Genomic DNA, 11,568 nt, shown 5'->3' on the forward strand with positions numbered 1-11,568 from the left:
ACAAGACCATTTGTTTTTTAGTTATTAATGTGATTGCTGAATGCTTAAGCCTATAGCCTGACGATTGTCAGCAAAGCTCATGATCTGCTGGGTAAACTACCTCACATAGCCAGCGCGTCGCTCTGTAGCTCTGTAATTTTTGTAATTTTATACTGCAAAAGGTTAAATCAGCTTTTAATAGGAATATTTCCTCTCGTGTTTAATTTTTATGATTGTTGACTGTTGTTTCTCTGATCGATCCACTCGTTTTTTTTAATTACCGTTTTTAATCGCTTATTTTCCCACTGAAAAAGAATGGGAAAGTTTGACTGCCCTGGTACGGCAAGGGTTTGCACAGAGCGGAAGTCAATAGTTGTCAATAGCAAAAGACGATTGATCACATATAGGCCTAGACTTATTATTGATTACTAATCATTATTTCATCATTAAGCCCTTGATTAGCTCAATCAACTGTGATAATGAGGAGTTAAAACAAAGACATGCATGAAAGTGGCTCCGTAACGGCATGTGAATCTTTGGATCAGTCTGGTTCCGGCTTTTTCTGTCTTTCTGTTCCGACTGGTTCCAATTTTTTTCTGACATTCTCGTAGTGATTATGTTTTGAGCACGTTTTCACCAGTGTTCGTGCTGGTTGTTTATACTGCATTTGAGTTTCATAGGTGCAGACTAGCTGGAGTCAACTATATTTTTGCGTTATGTAGGCCTACCAAGAATAAAATAAATTGGTAATCTTTGTGTTGCAGCTACTGAGGCTTGTTTGGATTTTATTATATTTCAATTGTAAATTATGAGTTTATATACACGCCTGACTGAGGTTTTCTAGAGGATCAAATAACTTTAAATCCAAGTACATTACTTCAGACAAACACAAATCAATTATAGCTGCGTTTTAACCGAAGTGAAATTCGCGGGTTTTCATTGCTTGCCTTCGTGCGACGTTACAGCAAGGATTTTTGAATACACCAATCAGATTACTCAAGAAGGGCTAGGATCCACGCCCCCTTCCCAGGTATCTCTGCAGTCGAGAGGGAGGACAAGCTGATCGTGTAATCAAAATGCTTGCTATGATGTAATATAATTGTTTCAGTAAGTAGTGATCATGTCCAAATAAACAGTGTGTGCACTTCTTTGGTCAATTTATAGCCAGCAAAATATAATTAATAAAAATTGACCAATAGGAAGGCAGAGAACTTTCTTTAAGCAACATACAACTTTAAAAATTAGTGTTTTTAAACTGAATATGAATTCATGTTCAATTTAAAAAACACTTATTTTTTAAAAGAAACACTAACGGTTAAAATGTTTTACAAATGACTTGACATTTTCAAAAAAACAATGTATTCTCTTTAGTGCACTTTGTATGTTGTTAATTGATGAATCAAACAATTCATTTTATTATATTTTGAGTGCATTCTCAATGTACAGCACTTTCTCACCAAGTGCAGGTATTGGGTTTGTTAGACCAGTTGAGACCAATTGTTTCCAGTTGAAATGAATAGCAGACAAGACCAGTTACATCCTATTGGTTTCAACTGGGTGGAACTGGTGAAGCAGCCACTGCCCACGGCTCTGTTGGTCTGAATGGGTTTTAAATGGTTTCAACTGGTATTCTTAACTGGGGAAACCATTAGAATCTGAAAACCCAGTTGGCTACTGGTTTTTCAACTGGAATTTCCACTAGGGCATGTTTACACAAAATAGTTTGGATGAACTCAGTTACATTTCTTTGGATGAACTCAATTGCATTACTTTACATGTATATACTTTCTTTGATTTTGGGCTAAACATACCTATTGGATGGAAATCCTGCCCTCAGTTTAATTGTGTTCATCCAGTGGATCATTTTTTTGAGTGTATGTGTTATCTGAGCAGGTATATTTTTAATGGTCTGGAACAGAAACATTTATTTGAAATAATGGTAACCGGTTAATAATGTTATTTTTTGGTTCTTTTATTTATTACAACAAATTAAAATATTTTCTTCTTACCATAACTTCGGTGCGGAGTTTACTTCCTGTTTTCCTCTGAGCTTCACATCTTTGGATAGCAGACGGCGGCAGGCGGTGATATAGCGTGAAAGTGAAATGCGGCGTGGTCTCCCTATTTGCAACCAGAGGTAAATATTATGCTATGTACCTTATAAAATGTTAGTCTTAGACATCAACTTCATCAAGTATCTTTGATAGACAGTGTAATAACCACTGCCTGGGTGTATAAGCAGTGACGTCACCCCTCTGCTCTGTGGGAGTCTGAGTTTACTTTTATATGAAAAAAGGCGCTGGTCTGAGCCATTGTTGGTAGCCTACATTTTATAAGTCTCTCTTTTTGGCTGCTGACATCCTAATGTCAGTCCATAATAAAACTACAGCTGAGGCATGAAGGTCTTCATCTGGTGCTCATCCCTTCTTCTCTAGTGATTCCCCGGAGATCGCCCACATCTCTACAAGAGGCTACCATGTAAAGAGAACTAATGTTGGAAATAACTAGTTAGCTCCAGTTAGGCTAAACATAATGTGCCCTGTATACCCCATTAGCAAGCTTGTTAACTGCGTTAAAATGACAAAACTCTACACACAAGCCAAATAAGACACAACACATTGAGATAAACATCTCACTTCCATGTCAAAATGAAACTGCAATCAAAACCTAACAATTCTTTTTCAAAATGGCATTTTTGCAACAAAACGATACACACATGCACCATTTTAAGTCCTCTTTGAAAGCAGCAACAGCACACTGATGTACTTTATACAAAACACTGCTGTCTTTAGTATTTCGTATAACTTTTTGATTTTGTCTCACAGGCCCCTGAAAAAGATTGTTCTAGTACAGTCCGTCTACTCTCATTTCAATGAACACAAAAAAGAAAAGCTTCAGAGGAAAAATATATAAAGCTTTTTTCTGCCATAGTAGGTTTTTACAACAACAAGAAAACACAAAGAAAAATAGAATCACAGTACAGTAATCAATACAATATGTTACACTAAACTCAAAAATAATTACAGTAAAATTACAGTGCAATGGTAAACAAAAATAGGGATTGTAAGGGATGGAGTGGACGGTTTATGGATCCCGCTTCTGTTAGGGTCTGGCCACATCACCTCGTTCATATCACAAGAAATGTAATCCTTGGCTGGGCAACAGGGAAAATATCACCTTGCATGCCATATCCAACCCTGGACTGACCCCACCTCAGTGTCTCCACACGTCTCTTCCATTGCTTGCAGAAGAGGCAGGCGGGCATGTGGTTGGTGGTCATACACTTTCCAACGCCAAGTGGAAAAGAATTCCTCAATAGGACTGAGAAATGGGGCGTAAGGGGGCAAGTATACAACTGTGAAGTTATTGTCGTTGGTGAACCAGTCTCAGACCAGAGCTGCCTGGTGGAAACTAAATGTAAATGTAAATGTAAATCTCTGTGATCGCACACACACTGTGATCAGTGATCCGTGAATTTGTCCTCTGCATTTAACCCATCCAATAGACCAGTAAGTGAACACACACACCAGACGCAGGAGCAGTGGGCAGCATTCCTCTTTAGACCACGGCTGCCCTAATATCCCAGATCACAATAAACCTGAGCTGCTCTGGTCTGTCCAGTACAAGTATGTAGTACATCCAGAAATGTGATTATGTGTGCCATGTTGTAGTGAACAAGGGTGGCATGGTGATGGAAAACACCTTGCATACTCCTTGCAGGAGCCCCCACAGACACCGCACCCCCACCAAAAGCTGACCTGAGGTCTATTTGTAGTGCTAAGGCTCAGACTGATTGGTGTTCAGTTACTGTACAAGTGTTTTCATATGTGTGTTTGCGTGTTGCCAATTCCAGGTATGCTTGCATTTCTAATGAAAATGTTTTCCCAATGATTACAAGAGGTTTCACTCATGAACAATATGTCTAATTTAAGAAACAGTGTGTAGTGTTTTGCAAACAGTGTGTTGCAGAATTGCAAACAAAGTGCAAAGCAGAAAATGAGTCTGTGGTTTTGGTGCCTTTGTTTAAGGCATGGTTTCGAAAGTTAAGGTTTTGGTGCTTTTGTCGAGGCATTCACTTCCAGTGTGTAAGCAATCTGCAAAAACTGTAATTGGTATTTCATTTGGTTCTAACTGGTCTGGGAACGATATTTTTAAGGTGGAACACAAAGCTGGAAACATTAAAATACCGATTCTGCTCAGAACAAACCGATTGACAAAAAATTCTGGTTTGAAGCCCTATTGACAGGAACTAAGACGGCTTTAAATTACTGGGGAGAATGTCTCAGCTCTTTCACCAAGGCTGTCAGGTGTCTTTGGCAGGGGGAAAAATCTCTTCACCTGACCAAAATTCTGGGAGCAGTGATGAGATTCAGGAGAGGTGTGGCTCAGCCCCTCATCTAGTCATCTAGTTAGCTTTTGCTAACCTTTTTTTTTAATTAAACTTATTTATTTCAAAGATACAATATAACAAACATTGGATACAGTCAGATATAGAACAGTATCATCATAATCAACATGTGATACAGATTAAAGTTGGACAAAAGTAAGGAACAAGGAAAGCAAAAGGAAAACAACAAAAGTACAGGGTAATAAAAGGATACAACGAAATTTAACATGGGTAAATTTTGTGTAATATTTTGATGTGTATTTCTTTTATTTTATTAGAGATACAAAATTTACGTGGCAATAACCAAGGTTTCTTCCAATTAATTTCATAAATCAAATCATTCCAGAAGAATTTTCGTAGGAGAACATTTCTTTTTGGCATGGAGAGCATTCCGTATTCCGTAACTTATTTTTGCATTTTCTGTCAAGAAATGGACAACCCTCTATAATGAGGTGAGAGTCAATTCTGACATCTTTACTATAAGATAAGTGGTATTTCATTAACTGAATGATACCAAATGGAATCGCCTTGCATATAAGACTAAATTCTTTGGGCCATACAAGTAATTGATAGGTTTTTAGGAATTTGTCATAAGAGAGAAGGTTCCTTTCTTTATCAAATAAATATACAACAAAGGTGATGCCTTTTGCATGCCAGGAAGGAAGAAACATAGATTTGTTCTTTATTGTGATGTCTTTGTTGTTCCCCAAACGGGCTTTATGAGGGGAAAAGTTGTGAATGTAAAACAGTTTCCATGCTTAAAGAGCTTGTTCATGAAACTTAGAGAGTTTTAGGGGAAGTTTAGTAGGTGCATAATTACATTTCAGCAAATATTGCAGACCACCAAATTTTTTAAAGATATTACATGGGATAAAGTACCATAAAGAGTCTTCACCTTCTGGCAAACACCTTTTTAACCAATTGATCTTGAAGGTATGGTTGATGTCCGTGAAATCAACACTTCCAAACCACCTTCTGATCTAACGTTTGACAATACAGGTTTTTTTTCAGTTTATGTTGCTTGTTATGCCATATAAAGTTCAAGAAGGTTTTATTAATGTCTTTTCAAGCTGAGTCTGTAACACATAAGCACAAGGCCGGGTAAACAAATCAAGAGAGACCTTCTGCCTTTGAAAGAAGAACTCTACCAATAACAGAAAGGTCTCTCTGAAGCCAGTTATCCAAAATGTTTTTTGCTTTATTCATTTGAGGAAAGAAATTAAGATGTTGTCGCACAGTAAGATTTTTACAGATGTGAACTCCTAAATATTTGACACTATCTTTCACTGGGATGGTATTAATCAACTGGTCATTAGAGTTGTGAGGACATAATGTTTCACATTTATTTAAGTTCAGATTTAGAACTGAAGCTTGAGAAAAAGTTTAAATGGAGTTAAGAGTGGCAGGAATTTGATGTTTGTCCTTTAAAAACAATGTTGTGTCATCAGCAAGCTGAGAGATCTTAATATCTTTTCCAAAAATTGATATACATTTTGTATCTGGTTTACTCAGGATACTAATTGACAGCAATTCTACAACCAAAATGAACAGAAAAGCAGAGATTGGGCATCCGTCCCGAACACTACGGTGAAAACAAAATCTCTTGGAAGTGTTTTGGTTTATAATAACAGAGCTGTTAATATTCTTGTATAACATTTAGATGGCGGTGATGAAGTTAGAACCAAAGCTAAATGCCTCTAGGGAGCTAAATAGAAACTTTCTACTCTTCTACTATATCAAAAGCTTTACAAAAGTCTAGGAATAGAACAATAGCATCTGAATCTATTGAATCAGCATAATCAACCAGGTCCAGAACTAATGTTATATTCCTTTCATGGAACCAGTTTGAGTTTCATTAATGAGGTGGTTTAATCCTCTTTTTAGTCTGTTGGCAAAAATAATGCAATCAATTTATAGTCGGTAGTAAGTAAGGTTATTGAGCGCCAGTTATCTATATAAAGTGGGTCTTTCTCAGATTTTGGAATTAAGGAAATAACCCCTTGCTTCATAGTGGTCACCATTTCTTCATTCTTTAGACATTCTCTGAACAAAATAAGAACTGGTTTCTCTAAAAGATCCCAGAAGTGTAAATAAAATTCAAAGGGAAGACCATCTATGCCTGGTTTCAGAGTGTCATTTAATTCTGATTCAGCTAACTCCGCATCACATAAGGATTTAAAATGTTCTGTAATAACAGGTATATGACTGTGCACTTGTTGTAAAAAGGCATTGCACCTGTCCTCTTGAAAATTGGATTTATACAAGTTTTCATAAAATTCAGAGACAAAATCAGAAAATTGTATTGGGTCTTTATATAAAATATTATTAATGTTTAAGGCAGACAAAGATTTCCTTTTGTAATTTCCTTTTTTCTCCTTCCTCACCCCATTTTGCTCTGGATCTGATGAAAGAACCCATGGCTAAATCAGTGTACAAATTGTCAAGTTCTAACTGAGAGGTTTTTAATACCATGACTTCTTCTGCAGAGAGATCATCTTTTTTTAAAAGACAATCCAGACTCAACATGATTCTTTTAAATGTTTTTTGTTTCCTCAGCTCTTTACTTCATTTGATGGTAAGATATCTAAATTTGAATTTGAGTAGTTCCCATTTATTCCCAAGAGTTATGTTTGTGTCATTAGAGGCAAAGCACTCCCTCAAACACTCTTTTACACAGTTGGTAAAGACGGCATCATCTAAAAGTGAAGTGTTTAGTTCCCAATATCCTTGACAACCGTTGGATATATCAGATTTTAGTAACTTGAGCGATATCAACTTATGGTCAGTTAAGGGAGCATGAAGATGACGAACGTCTTTTACGTGCTGTAAGAGAGGGGGAGAAATAAGAAACAGATCTATTCTAGATTTAACAGACCACCTCGATCTATTGCACCATGTAAAATCCTGAATGTTATTACTGAGGAATAACCAAGCGTCAATCACAGTCAATTTACTACATAAGGAAGAGATAATGCTATTTTTTTCAGAGCTACGGGGTGATCGTGGGGGGAATCTGTCTATGAAACTGTCAGGTTTTTCATTAAAGTCTCCCGCTAAAATAATCCATGTGTTTGTGTACTTACTTTGTAATTCAATTATCCTGTCAGATAGATCAGAGAAGAAAACCTTGTTTGTGTTATTAGAGTTATATCCAGAGAAATTACATAAAATAAAGCAGATATTATCAAGGCTGACAATCGATATCACCCATCTTCCATCTTTGGACGTAAGTGACTCAGTGACATCACCTCTAAACTTGTGAAGTAAAATCATATCATCAGCAGAATGGTTTGACCCAGGACTAAGATATATGGAATTTCCCCATTGTGACTTCCAGAATTTGCAGTCAGAATCACAAGAAATAGGATAAAATCTGCTTCTGTATGTTTGCAAAACAAGAAAAGTGCTTTTCTCTTTGTTATATCTCTTAGACCCCTTACATTTAAGGACACAACATTAAGTGAGTTGAATTCAAAATTCTGCATATCCTCACGACAGAAAAAAATAATTAAAAAAAAGAAAATTAAAAAAAAAAAGGCAGAACAGAGACAAATAGAGTTAATAAAGAGTAACTGTGTAGCTAGTTAAACTAATAAGCTTGGTAACAATAAGGAACCTGAGCTTAGAGAAGATCTATGCCGGCCCTGAACATGGCAGTAGTGATTATTAAATTGAACCTGTTAAACTGATATTATCACAGGTGATCTCTATCAATTCTGTATGTTTGTATTAGCTTAGAATCCGATTGTTGTTGTATAGGAATTTGGAATCCTTTGCCTCTCGTCAGATGATGTCCTTGTAGAATCTCATGGAGAATCATAATTGTTGTATGGGGAGGGCCATCCTTCCTCTTTGGACCCAGACGATGAACAACGTCAACTGCATTCGGCAATTTGTCACTAATCCCAGGGGCGGCTTTTGAAAGGATATCAATAACAGTTTTTCTTATGTTCTCATCATTCTTCTCTTTTACACCATGTAATTTCAAATTCCATTGTCTGCTGTGGCGTTGCATCTCATTCATTTTAATTTTTAGCTGATGGTTTTCCTCTTGCAGCTTCTCAATTTCAGAATCTATCTTTTGTATTTTTTCATTGTGTATGGTCACCTGGTTTAGCAGGTTTTGTACAGTAGCCGTGAGAGAGTCCATTGCCTTGGTGGTGCCCTGAGGTGTTTTTTCAATGGAAGAAAGTTTGTCAAGGATGACACATTTCATTTGAGTCATTCTTGATTGCCCTTAATTTGGGAGGAGGGCTTTTACTGGGAGTCAGGGGAAAGGGTTGTTTGATCGAGTTGTCTTCGCTGGGGTTACACTTATCTGTGTCATTACTAGCATCACAGGTGATTAGCATACGCTCATCTATGCTTCGCCTTTTGCGGTCCTTTTTTCCCATGAAACTATGTTTGGCATGGATAAAGATCACCTTTTGGATTAAAAAAACAAAAATGGTTTCAGATAGTAATTACAGTGAAAAAATCATCAGCTAATAATCACATACTCCAATATTGCACGGACGGTCGTTCAAACACTCTCGCTTACGTTGATGCCATCTTGGCCCCCCTGCTTTTGCCAACAGACCAGTGTCTTGTGAGAACCAGCACGTTAAAAGCTGTTGCCCTTGTCAATTACAAATAAAGGAACAAGTCAAGACAAAGAAGAGTGGGGCTCAGAATTCCCTGCATCTTGTTAGCAGAGCAGAGCTCAGAGGTTCTAGCATCTGCAGAGGTTACAATCACAAGAAGCAAAAACTGAACATTAGAATGTATGAGTGGATAAAGATAATACTAAACTGCCAACTGCAGCTGTCGGTAGAGCATGACTGACTGTCTAGGCTCTGTGTTTTAGTTCCAGACACTGGATGGCCAACACGGATCCAACCTTCTGTATACTGCTACATTCTCAGCCAAGCCAACCAAAGCAAACTAGATTTCCAACTCTTCATGACTCTTGAATGACAGAGTGGTAACTCGTATTTAATTAAGCATTCACCTAACCCAGATCTCCCTCTGTACTTCAGCTGATGGAACCTTCAGGACCTCCTCATCCTTTCCATTTAAATAAACATAATTCCATACAGCAAATGTAAAAGTTATTCTCTCACGTATTAAGTTATATGCCAGGCTAATTACAGCGTTACAAGGGCACCTTAGGACCGTCGACTGTAGGTGGCACTAGGGTCGTTGCGGTGGTGACAGGGTGTCAGGTTCCTGCCACGCACATGAATGGCTTGACGTTGATGCTCTCAGTCAGAAGCAGAAAAGTTCTCTTTGGGGTCAGTGCACACACCGCAATGGAGCACTGAGATGAATTTATTAACAACAGTAAGACGGAGAAAAGGATGAAATCTCAGATGTAAGGGGAAGAGAGGAGACAATGGCATTGTCATAGCAACTGTCAAAAGTGCTGTAAGCCCATGCTGAACCAAGCATGGCAGCAGTTGGAGAGGAGTCAAGTTGTTTCACATTGAGACTAAAGGGAAAGGTTTATCTCCCTTTCTCTCTCTTTCTCTCTTTTTCTTTCTCTCTCTCTCTCTCTCTCTCTCTCTCTCTTTCCCCTTTTCTTTCTCACTTTATGTCCTTTTCACACACTCATGCAGAGACACATACATACACATATACCAGGGTTGCCACTAGGATTTTTTCTTGCCAGTCAAGTGTCCAGAAAGAGTTTATCGTACTGGACAAATTTGAAACCCACCGGTCACATTTCAATAACGGTCTGTGTTACAAACAGTAACAATTAAGCAAAATGAACTGAGTAACAAACCCAGTCAGTAACAACTGAGCAAAACCTCAACATTAGTGACTAAATGTAGGCTATTACAAAAGATCTGTAACCTGTAATACATAGCCTGTTTAAAAAAAGAGGCTAGGCCTACATGGCATCAAATGCAGGCTACCAGGTAACATTTTATTTCTCTCCTTTTTTTCATTGCAGTCCTTTGCTGCTGACTTGAAATCAAACGTGTCCGATGTTTCTCTGCAGCTTGCAATGCGCATAAGCCGTGTCACTCTCCCCTCTTCCAGACGACTTTGCAGTGTTGTCTTAATTTGCATTATTAGCAGGCATCTTGACTTGCAAGTTTTTAATTTAGTTTTGGTTTTTTTTATAGGTTTTATCAGGCAAAAACTGGTAATTACCGGCTAACGGAAACCCTGATGTACATACATATATACACACATACATACATACATACATACATACATACATACATACATACATACATACATACATACATACATACATACATACATACATACATACATACATACATACATACATACATACTGGAACACACAAAGAAGCATTTCCACACTACTACTTTTCTAACTTACCTTTCAAAACAAACCAACTCCACATTTCAACATCAAAAACCCTGTAGGGGAGTTGAAAGTTCACAGACAAATAATCGCATGTTTTAAATAAAACAAACTTTCTCCCTCACCCCCTCCACTCCACCATCTCCGTCTCTCTGATTCTTAACTTAATCATGGCACCCTGCCTCCTTCGTCCTGTTTGTTTACAGGGTTTAGTTAAGCCTGTGGAGTGTGCTCTGTGTGGAGATAAGAAGTCTTGTAAGCCCAGCTGAAGTTGGAGAGTTGCTGTGTGTGTGTGTGTGTGTGTGTGTGTGTGTGTGTGTGTGTGTGTGTGTGTGTGTGTGTGTGTGTGTTGAGGGGGGGTGGCGAGGTCTGCGGGGGTGAACTGAAAGCACTTGTAATGAATGGATGGAGTGTCGCTGACTCACAGTGGTTATTAAGTAGTTGATAATTACGTGGGGGAAGTCAGTGTCGAGTGTCTATGAGCGCCCATGCGTGACTCTGTGTGTGTATGTGTGTGTGTGTGTGCGCGTGCGTTTGCTGAAAGCCTTGCCGTGCTAGGTGCTGCGTGGAGGAGGAGGGTGGAGGTTTTCTTGAGGGGGGGGGGTGTTGGGGGGAGTTAAGCCTTCATGTGTTCTGCCATTTTTTTTCTTTAGTGCTTCTATCTCCTCTGCCACCACCCACCTCCTCCTCCTCTCCCACTAAATAAATCCCAGAGGACACTTCAGTCATTTACTTCAGTCAGTTACTTCAGCCTTCTTTTTTTGTCTTGTCTCTACATCACTTCAAATGGAAACTTAATTCAAAATATCACCACATTATCCTCCAATTAGATCAAATAATCTAAATATAAAAGGTCTCCTGTTTCACATTGCCTGTTACAT

Source organism: Chanos chanos, chromosome 7 (genome assembly GCF_902362185.1).
Source record: "Chanos chanos chromosome 7, fChaCha1.1, whole genome shotgun sequence".
Classification (NCBI taxonomy): domain Eukaryota; kingdom Metazoa; phylum Chordata; class Actinopteri; order Gonorynchiformes; family Chanidae; genus Chanos; species Chanos chanos.